The sequence below is a fragment of the Citrus clementina genome, unplaced genomic scaffold, assembly GCF_000493195.1.
Source record: "Citrus clementina cultivar Clemenules unplaced genomic scaffold, Citrus_clementina_v1.0 scaffold_8, whole genome shotgun sequence".
Taxonomy (NCBI): domain Eukaryota; kingdom Viridiplantae; phylum Streptophyta; class Magnoliopsida; order Sapindales; family Rutaceae; genus Citrus; species Citrus x clementina.
The window spans coordinates 9,115,960-9,126,829 of record NW_006262022.1 but is presented as its reverse complement, the minus strand read 5'-3'; the positions used below and the strand labels follow the sequence as shown (position 1 = coordinate 9,126,829).

Sequence of the window (10,870 nt, the reverse complement as noted above, 5' to 3'; positions counted from 1 at the left end):
TCTAATAGCTTAAGGACTTCTGTTCTAACAACTTCTTTCATATTAGGATTTAACCGACGTTGCATTTCCCTAGTAGATTTAGCATTTTCATCAAGGTGAATGTAATGCATGCAGTCTACTGGGTTTATACCTTTGATGTCTGCTATGGTCCATCCTAATGCTCCTTTGTGCTCTTTTAAAACATCCAACAACTTACCTTTTTGTTCGTCATTTAGGGATGATGAGATGATTACCGGCAGAGTACTTTCTTCTCCCAAAAATGCATATTCCAAAGTGTTGGGCAATGGTTTGAGCTCGAGTTTCGGTGGTAATTCTGATGATGGGATGAGTTTCTTCTCTGATGGTGCTAGTTGTTCAACTCTTGACTTCCATTTATTAGTGTCTATGGATGGTGCTGAGTCAAGTAGAGCGTTGACCTCATCGACCGATCTGTCAATATCAAAATTCAAACCAAAGTGAGTTAAACATGTTTGTAAAGGATCATCACTAAGGTTTGAAACAAAAGTATCATCAACTAATGCTTCAATTAAATCCACATCAACAATTCCATCATCTGCACTGTGAGGTTGTTTGGCAATGTTGAAAATGTTTAGCTCCATAGTCATGTTGCCAAAGGACAACTGCATATTTCCAGTCCTGCATTGAATGTGATCATCCGCAGTTGCCAAGAAAGGTCGGCCTAGAATAATGGGGATGTGCTTCCTTGAATCCTGTATTGGTTGAGTGTCAATTACAATGAAATCAACAGGAAAATAGAACTTGTCTACCTGGATAAGCACGTCCTCCACAATACCACGAGGTATTTTTGTGGACCGATCTGCAAGCTGTAACACCACTGGAGTTGGGTGTAATTCTCCAAGTCCAAGTTTCACAAATACTGAATAAGGCAACAAATTTACACTAGCTCCTAAATCCAATAAAGCATTCTCAATTGTGTGGTTCCCTATACTACATGAGATAGTGGGGGAGCCTGGGTCTTTGCATTTTAAAGGAATTTTATATTGGAGTATAGAGCTAACGTTTTCAGTTAAAAATGCCTTCTTTTGAACATGCATATTTCTCTTTTTAGTACAAAGGTCTTTAAGAAACTTGGCATAAGATGGAACTTGTTTAATAGCATCAAGCAAAGGGATGTTAACACTTACCTGTTTGAAGATTTCGAGAATCTCACCTGTGGATTTTCCCTTTTTGCCTTTTGCTAACCTCTGAGGAAATGGAGCTTTAGGAACATATTCTCGTGGGTTGGTTTCTTCTTTTTCCTCCGGTGGTGAGTCCTCAACATTCACAGGTACAATTTGATTTTCTTTTGTCACCGGCATCTCCACTTTGTTGTCGACTTCCTTTCCTTTTCGCAAGGTCATTACTGCTTTGACCTCTCCATGCTGTTATGGTGAACTGTCACTTGCTTCATGTACTCCTTTAGGATTAGGCACTGGTTGACTTGGAAACTTACCTTTCTCAACAGTCATTGCCAAGGTCTGAACTGAAGAAGCAAGCTGTCCCACCATCTTCTCAAGGCTTGAAACTGATTGAGCTTGTGAATTGAAGCCTGTTCTCAACTCATTTCGTAGTCCATCAATGGTGCGGTTTTGTTGCTCAATCGTGGAGTGAGTAACATTCTTGAAATTTTGGAATGCATCCTCCCATGGTCTGGGTTGAGAGTAGTTCTGGTTCTGATTGTATGGTCTAAATGGGGGCTGAGAGGCTTGAGGAACTTGAGGAATTTGTTGCATTGGTGGAGCTGGAGCTGCTGGTCCATTCTGTTGGAATCCTTGAGACCATGAAAAATTGGGGTGGTCTCTCCATCCAGGATTATATGTGTTGGAGTATGGGTTGTAATTTGATGGCTTTCTCATTACACCTATGGCATTGGCTTGATCTGAGTATGAATCATGATCATGTGGTTCTGTTGATTTAGCAGTCGATAACGATGCTATTTGTCGAGCAAGACCTTCAACCATCTCCTTGACTTCTTTGATTCCCGAAGTTGACTCGCCAATTTGAACCTCATTTACTCCTTTAATTCTTCTAGTATTCCTGAGTGATCGACTCCGTTGTTGGGAATTATCCACTTGTCGCTGGAAGAATTCCCAAATTTCTGATGCACTTTTTGACATTAGCTCTCCTCCACTTGTTGCAATTAGCCGTTCTTGCACATTTGGTAGTAATCCCTCCAAAAAGTATTGGCATTGGTGCCATTTCTCGTACCCATGATGTGGACACTTCAAGAGTAGCCCATTGAATCGCTCCCATGTTTCGAAAAATTGCTCGTCCTCTCTCTGGGTAAACTCTGAGATTTCCCTGCGAATAGCATTGGTTTTATGCACTGGGAAATATTTATTCAAAAATTTCGTTACCATTTGTTCCCATGATGAAATGCTATTAGCAGGTAAAGTATTTAACCATGAACGAGCTCTATCTTTTAAAGAAAATGGGAATAGTCTAAGTTTAACATCATCATCTGAAAAATTCTCATATTTGAATGTTTGACAAATGGCATGAAAATCATTCAAATGATTATATGGATCCTCATTTTCTAGGCCATAAAATGTAGGGAGATAATTTAACACACTAGGTTTTAATTCAAAACTCCTAGCAGCTACATTTGGGTATCTTATGCATGACGTGCTCAAATTAGCTAAGGGACTAAAATAGTCCTTAAATGGGCTCTCCTGTGGTGCTTGTAAATCCATTTTATTTTTAACGTGTTTGTGTGTGCGAAGTGTTTTTTCTAATTCAAGGTCTATAGGTTCAAGATTAGGTAATAATGACCTACGACCATGCATGCAAAATAAATAAAATAAAAATAAAGATGCAAACAAAACAAAAAATAAAGATGGGAACAAAACAAATAAAAATAAAGAAGAGGGAGAAATTACGATACTAACCTTATTGCGCTATTACAACCTTTCTATAAAAATACACAAAAATAAATACGTGAAAGAAATTAACTAAAAATTAAATTAATAAGATAAACAAAAAAAAATTACAAAGAAAAATAAATGGAAAATTAAATTACAGAATTTTAAAGAAGAGAAAAAGAAAAGAAATACTAACCTTTAAATGTAGATTCACTTTTTTTTTCTTTTTTTTAATTTAATAAAAAAAATACAAGAAAACAAATAAAAGAAATTATTCAAAACAATTAATTCTATGAATTAAAATTACTTACCTCCCCGGCAACGGCGCCAAAAACTTGTTGTGCAAATTTTAATGTACTCGCAAGTGCACGAATCTATTATAGTATAGATCAATGGTGACGAGTGTCGATCCCACGAGGAGGTGGATTTTTAATTATATATAGAATTAATTTTGTAAATGGGTGGTTGGAATTGTGGTGGAAGTGATTTAAAATATGCTAAAATTGGAATTGCAATGGCGAGAATAAATTGTAGAGAAAATCGATTAAATTGACGTACTTGGGTATCTGGATCCGTATCAACATGCATCATGGGCTAAATAATCCGTATTAATGCCAATTAAATCATGAGGGGGGAATCCACACCTCATGAACCACGCTCTAATCAATATGGTGCTAAGGGCTTATAGTGCCAAATAATAATAACCTTATACTAGAGAGCCGGTGTAACCAAGGCGGTATCTAGACAAGATTATTATTATTTGTCGACGAGAAGTCAAAACATCCACAAAAACTAGAGGGGAAGAGAAAATAAATTTACCAAATTAAGCTCATGACACATGTTGAGACTTCACCTTCAACCCAAGCTTGAAAGAAAATTAGCCGCTCATAGTTGAACTAGGGGCAAAATGGAAATTTATTAAAATACGAAGAAAATACAAGATGGAGAGGGAATTACAGAAAATGGATTCAGAGATATCAAATTAGGGGGGAGAGGCCCCCTTTTTATAGATACATGGAGTAAATCATGGCCATCGGATTAAAAACAGTTTGGACGCTCAGGATTGCGCCACGTCATCAGTCAACAGTCCACGGTTTGACCACGTGGATGAACAGTAACACGGTTTGACCCGACTTTGAACAGTAACGCGGTTTGACCCGGATGAACAGTAACGCAGTTTGGTTGAAAATAATCCTGTGTGATGCATGCACCGTACGCGAGATTTTTCGTCCACTGATATGCTGCCACGTCACCATCAACAGTACATAAGAATTTTAGTCCAACAGGATCGTGACACCTCATCAGTCAATGCCACATCATCGGTCAATTCCACGTCATCATCCGTCTATGTGAACAGTGTCGTGAACAGTAACGTGAATAGTACCGTACATGTGAATAGTGCCATTTTTCCTTTTATGCTCCTCCTAAGGTTTTCGACCGTCCTGAGTTCAAAAGTGATGGCCGTTTTGCCGTCTGATCTCTCCTTTATTGTGAAATGACTATAATGCCCCTAAAATACATAAAATACTTAATTAAAATAAAACACATGTAATTAAATCATAAGAAGGTTAAATATATAAAAGTAAGGGTTGTTAGTAAGACTTAAAATGTAAAATGATAGTTTTCTCCTTTATAAATATGCATTTTCTAACACTCAACACCTGTCACGCCTACCACTGTTTTGGTTGCACTTGACAGTGGTAGTGCAGTAATGGCTGCAACAAAATTTGTCAGATAGCGCGTGAATAGCCTGGACAGTTTTGTTTGTACTCAGTCTTGGATTGTTGCAGCATGTGCTGTAACATTTTCTCTGGCTTAGGCTTGTTTTTGCTCATATGGAGATAATTCTTTTGTCGTTTTCTACAAGCTCATTGTTGCAATAATGTAGTTGTTCTTCTACAACATTCATCAACAAAGCATGAGTTTTTGGGTCACCTACAATATCACATTTAATTAGAGCTAAAAATGACCTAAAACACATCAAATTATTATACTCATGCAAAATTTACTAAGAATGGGATAAAAATTCATCATTAACTCTCGAAGTAATATTAATTTAGGTCTAGAAATGTTATGATAACTCTCATTTTATGGAGTTATCACTTGGGGACCATAACCACTTATATAGACAACTTTTTCCTGGTGTCCTTAGGTATTCCTAATTCTGTCCATCATAGAATTATAATATCATTAGGTTTTATACATTAAAGGCCCACACCCTATTAGATACATTAAAACCCATAATATCGAAAACCTTAATAGTTAACTTTTAATTAGGCTTAACCTTATATGATAGTCTACAACACATAATTATTCACATATAAGCCCAACATTGGATTAAGAATCGAATAATGCTAGATTTAAAAATCCAACAATCTCCCACTTGGACTCTATATGTAACTTTATAATGATGCTTTGCAAAAAATAACCGTATGAGCTCAACCTTATTATCAGTACTGAAATGTATCTACAACCAATTCGGTCCATCAATCATACTAATATAGGATCAAAATGACCTTTGTTATAATTATCGTAACTCGACCCATCAATGACCACTATGCCAATACCATTTAATGACATGGATCATGATGTGGATCTGTAGCATGAAAATTTCATGCATTATGATCTTCACATGCCTCTTTCCAATTGGTCCACCTTTAAATCTTAGTGAGATTAAACCAAATGAAAATCAAAGTATGAATAAACCAAAACTTTATTTATGCAGAAAATAACCTGAAACATCTATATACTAAAATAACTAAAAAATGTCTATATTATAAGAGCATCTAAAATCATAAACTCCCACTAAAATTGAATATCTTTTAATGACATGACACCCATATGAGCAACATGCTCAAGAAACATTTTGGGTTGCGATCCTTTAGTAAGTAGATTCGCAATCATGGAGTTTGTGTCGATATGCTCAATAGACAATTGTTTACTCTGAACTCTTTCTTTAATAACTAGAAACCTGATGTCTATATACTTCATCTTTGTAGATCTCTTATTGTTATTGGAATAAAGCATTGTTGACTTATTGTCACAAAATAATCCGAGTGGTCTATCAACACCAACTACTACACGAACTCCTGTGACAAAATTCTGAAGTCATATTTCATGATTGGATGCCTCATAACATGTTATGAACTCTGCTACCATTGTAGAAGAGGTTGTAAGAAACTGTTTAACACTCTTCCAGGACAACACCCCAGCCCGTAGATAGATGTAGCTCGAAGTGGATTTCATACTATCTTGGCACCCAAAAAAATCGAAGTTAGTATACCTAACGATCTCAAGCTAATCTGACCTCCGATATGTGACCATGTAGTCTTTTGTTCTCTATACACATCGCAAGACCCATTTTGCTGATTTCCAAGGGTTTACTCTTGGATTACTTAGATATTTGCTTAACATCCCTGTAACGTACGTAATATCTGGTTGCGTACAAAATTGAGCAAATATCAAACTTCCTACTGTTGACGCATAAGGAATCTTCTGTATTTTTTTCCTTAAAATTATTCTTAGAGCACTGATTAAAACTAAACTTGTTTCCCTTAGCCAAAGGGGTATCACCTGATTTGTAAAGTTGTATGCCATATCTCTTGAGAACCGTTTTGATATACCTCTTTTGTGATAATCCAAGAATACCTCCAGAGCAATTCTGATGTATCTGTATGCCTAATACAAAAGATGCATCACTAAGATCTTTCATATCAAAGTTCTTAGTTAGAAATCTTTAGGTTTCGTGCAATAATCCTAAATCACTGCTGGCAAGCAAAATGTTATCGACACATAAAACTAAAAAAATATACTTGCACAAAACTTATGGCATATGTAATCATCGACCAAATTCATTTCAAAACCGAATAAGATGATCACTTGATTAAACTTGAAATACCAGTGTCGAATGCTTGCTTGAGCGCATAGATGGATTTTTTAAATTTACAAACCATATTGATAACTTTATAAAATGAGAGTTATTACGGCAATTCTAGACTTAAATCAAGATCACTTAGAGAGTAAATGATGTGTTTTTATTATATTTTGGTTATTTTTTGCATAAACATCCATTTTTGTTTAGTCTTAATAATTTTTGCTTGATTTAAAGTAATTTGTACTCCAAACATGTGCATAATTATAGGTTTTCAGAAGTTTATAATCCATGAAGGGATGCTGAGATATTAGGCTAGCAAGAAGAAGAAAGAATATGGCCGCAAAAGAAGTGATACACAACCGGGAACAATACAATGTTATAGCCGTTGCTGGAGTGACCATTGCTGTAGCAATCCTGGAGCACCGAGGGAGAACACTTAGTGCGGATTAGCTGCAGAATTGCGATCTGCAGTTTCCTAATTTGACTCATGTACGCCCGAGACTTTTGTTTACCTAGTTTTCAATTATAAAAAGAGGCGTGCATCACATAAAACAGCGGCAAGGAATTATCCTTGGGCAAATTGGAGAGAAAAAGAAGAAGAAAATCAGAATTCAAGGGAACGGATGCAGCATTATTGAAGAATACAGCAGAGTTATTTGGATTCACTTTTTGCCGTTCTTGACTTATACCTTTCTTCACTCTTTGACTGAACTAATGTATTTCGTGACCAATATGTTGCTGTTTGTTTTTCTCTTTTAGAATATGAACTAAACTTGCTTGTAGTTGAGTGACAAACAATCTAATGGGTTCTTGGCTGTTCTTATGAGTTGCTATATAATTACTGTAGCATTTTACTTTAATAGCTATTATTATAAATGTTATTTCAGTTGACCACCCATTTAATGGTTCAAGTTAAAATAGAGCCGCAAAAGGGCATGTCTTAGTGGATATTATTAGAGTAATACTTGATCATAATTTAAGTTTCTTGCATTAAGTTTATCTTGAATCCCATAAGAGCCATACTTTAAGTTAAGGTTTGTGATAAACTAGACATAGGTACTCACCTTGTAGGGTGGAGAGAATGGATGTTCATAGTGCCATGCTGTAGGTAGAATAGCAACTGGTCATTGCTAAAATAATTAAGGGTGTGAGAATTCCAATATGCGACAGCTGAGGATGCAAAATAATTCTGCCTAGTGCTATAAAAATTGCTGTAGCAACTGGTGTTAACTTGATGAAAAGCAGTCAGCCCATAAAGAGAGTTTGATCATTCAACTACTTTGTTCTCATTTGATTCTTCGACGCATTTTATTTAATTTATTTTATCACTGCATTGTTTTATTTTATTCTCTCACAATTATCAATTTCAATAGTAACCAACTTTACATTTGTTCATCTCGGAATAAAGGTATATTACACTATTGTGATTGATGTAGCATTTCTAGTAACATCAATCCCTGTGGAGACGATCTTGAATATTCATCATTTTATTACTTGTTGTGTACACTTGCACATTGGCCTCAATAGCATTTGATTAAAAAATTTACTAACAAGTTTTTGGCACCGTTGCCGGGGATTAATTGTTTATTTTCGAAGTGTGAAGTAAGTCTTGATAGTGCCAATTTGATTTGACTTGTGCTATTTATTGATAGATTAACACTTGCATGCACAAAGATAGATCTGTTGTATTCCAATTTTATCTTGAGATTGAAATGACTGTAAGAAGACTGCGAAGAGAACAAAAGAATTCAAAAATTATTTCAGACATGGATAATTTGCAGGATGTGAGAAATTTGGACCGTCACGGGCCATTACAACCTGTCAACATTCAAGAAGAGCAGAATGAGCATGCTAACCAAAGACAGCCAGGCAACAACAATATTATTTACATGGCAAATGACAGGGACAGAGCTATTAGAGATTATGATGTGTTACTCCTCAAGTTGTACACCCTGAGATAATCAGACCTGAAGTGGAAGCCGTAAACTTTGAACGTAAGCCAGTAATGTTTCAAATGTTGCAAACAATGGGTCAATTTAATGGACTGCCAAATGAAGATCCTCACCTCCATTTTAAGTTGTTTTTAGAAGTGAGTGATACTTTTAAAATTGCTGGAGCAACACAAGATGCTTTAAGACTAAGGCTTTTTCCTTACTCCTTAAAAGATCGAGCAAGAGCATGGTAAAACTCATTACCATCTAATTCCATCACTACATGGAATGAGTTGGCTGATAAATTCTTAATGAAGTATTTCCCACTGACAAAAAATACAAAATTGCGGAATGAGATTACTTCTTTCCATCAACTTGAAAATGAGAGTTTGTATGAGACTTGGGAAAGATTCAAAGAACTGCTCAGAAGGTGTCCTTATCATGGCATTCCTTGTTGCATACAATTAGAGACTTTCTATAATGGGTTGAATCCTAGTACGAGATTGATGGTGAATGCTTCAGCAAATGGAGCTTTGTTATCTAAATCTTACACTGAAGCTTATGAAATTTTGGAGAGAATTGCCAACAATAATTATCAATGGCCATCAACTAGAATGCCAACAACAAGAGGAGAAGCAGGGGTACATAATATAGATGCAATTACAACTTTATCAGCACAAGTAACCTCATTGACTAACATGGTAAAAGCCATGACATATGCTCCAGCAGTAGTAAAGTAAGTTGCTGAACTGTCTTGTGTATACTGTGGTGAAGAACATGACTTCGATAACTATCCTGGAAATCCAGCATCAGTGAACTATGTGGGTAATTTTAACCGACAGCTTCAAAACAACACATATTCAAACACTTACAACCCTGGATGGAAGCAACACCCAAATGTCTTATAGAGCAGTCAAAATCGAAATGCTCCAGCATTGAATGGGCAGAATCGGAACACTCAACCACTTATTTTTCATCAGCAGTGTCAAGGGCAAAAACACACCAGTCAAGATCCAATCACTTCATTGGAAGCACTAATTAACGAATACATTGCAAAGAATGAAGCAATTGTGCAGAGTCAAGCTGTATCCTTGAGAAACTTAGAGAACCAAATGGGACAACTTGCCACAGCAATGAGTAGCAAAACTCAAAGAAGCTTTACCCATAAACACAGAAGATCCAAGAAGAGATGGAAATGAACACTACAAAGTAACCAACTTAAGATTTGGAAAAAATGTTGATATCCCTGTTAATATGACTAAAAAGGGGCTGAAACTTAATTCCTCACAAAAACCACCTATGAAAGTATGTTACAACAACCCAACCATCAAGACACTGGTGTTAGGGGTTAAGCTGCAACAACAATGGAAGGAAATCAACAAGTACATGCTGAAAAAGAAGTCGTAACACCAGTGGTAACAACCTATAACAGACCAAACGAACAGAGTTTGGTACCTCCTGAGGCTACCCAACAGTTTAGGCACCCACCTCCTTTTCCACAGAGATTTCAGAAGAGAAGACAAGACAAGTAGTTAACAATTTCATGGAAGTGCTGAAGTAATTACACATCAACATACTTTTTGTGGAAGCTTTAGAGCAAATGACTGATTATGTGAAATTTCTAAAAGACATCTTAGCAAGAAAAAGAAAGTTGGGAGAATTTGAAACTGTTGCTTTAACACAAGAAAGCAGTCATATGCTCCAAAGTAAGATTCCTAAAAAATTGAAGGATCCAGGAAGCTTTACAATGGCAGAGTACTTTATGATTTGGGAGCCAGTATTTATCTGATACCATTATCTGTATTTAAGCAGTAGGGAGCAGGGGAATACAGGCCAACAACAGTCACTCCGCAATTGGCTGGCAGATCTCATGCATATCCTGAAGGAAAAATTAAGGATGTACTGGTGAAGGTTGAAAAATTCATATTTCCAGTGGACTTCATTGTACTAGACTTTGAGGTTGATAAAGAGGTACTTATTATACTTGGAAGACCTTTTCTAGCAACTGGGAAGACTCTAATAGATGTGCAAAAAGGAGACCTAACAATGAGAGTGAATGATCAGCAAGTCACATTTAATGTATTAGAGGCTATGAAGAACCCTGATGAGGTAGAATGTTGCAATTTCCTAAGTGTTGTGGATTTTGTTGTAGCAGATAGAATTGACAGATGCTGCAGTAATGAGATCATTAAAGTTACCACCTT

General features: G+C 36.2%; 2 non-coding genes across 2 annotated transcripts; one reads left to right on the top strand and one right to left on the bottom strand.

The window, feature by feature from the left end:
• Window positions 1–2,205: 2,205 nt before the first annotated feature.
• On the top strand, window positions 2,206–2,309 carry LOC112096551. Its single transcript, XR_002904452.1, has one exon. It is a non-coding gene; the product is annotated as a small nucleolar RNA R71 (small nucleolar RNA).
• Window positions 2,310–9,007: 6,698 nt separating this feature from the next.
• On the bottom strand, window positions 9,008–9,114 carry LOC112096501. Its single transcript, XR_002904404.1, has one exon. It is a non-coding gene; the product is annotated as a small nucleolar RNA R71 (small nucleolar RNA).
• Between the last annotated feature and the right edge of the window lie 1,756 nt (window positions 9,115–10,870).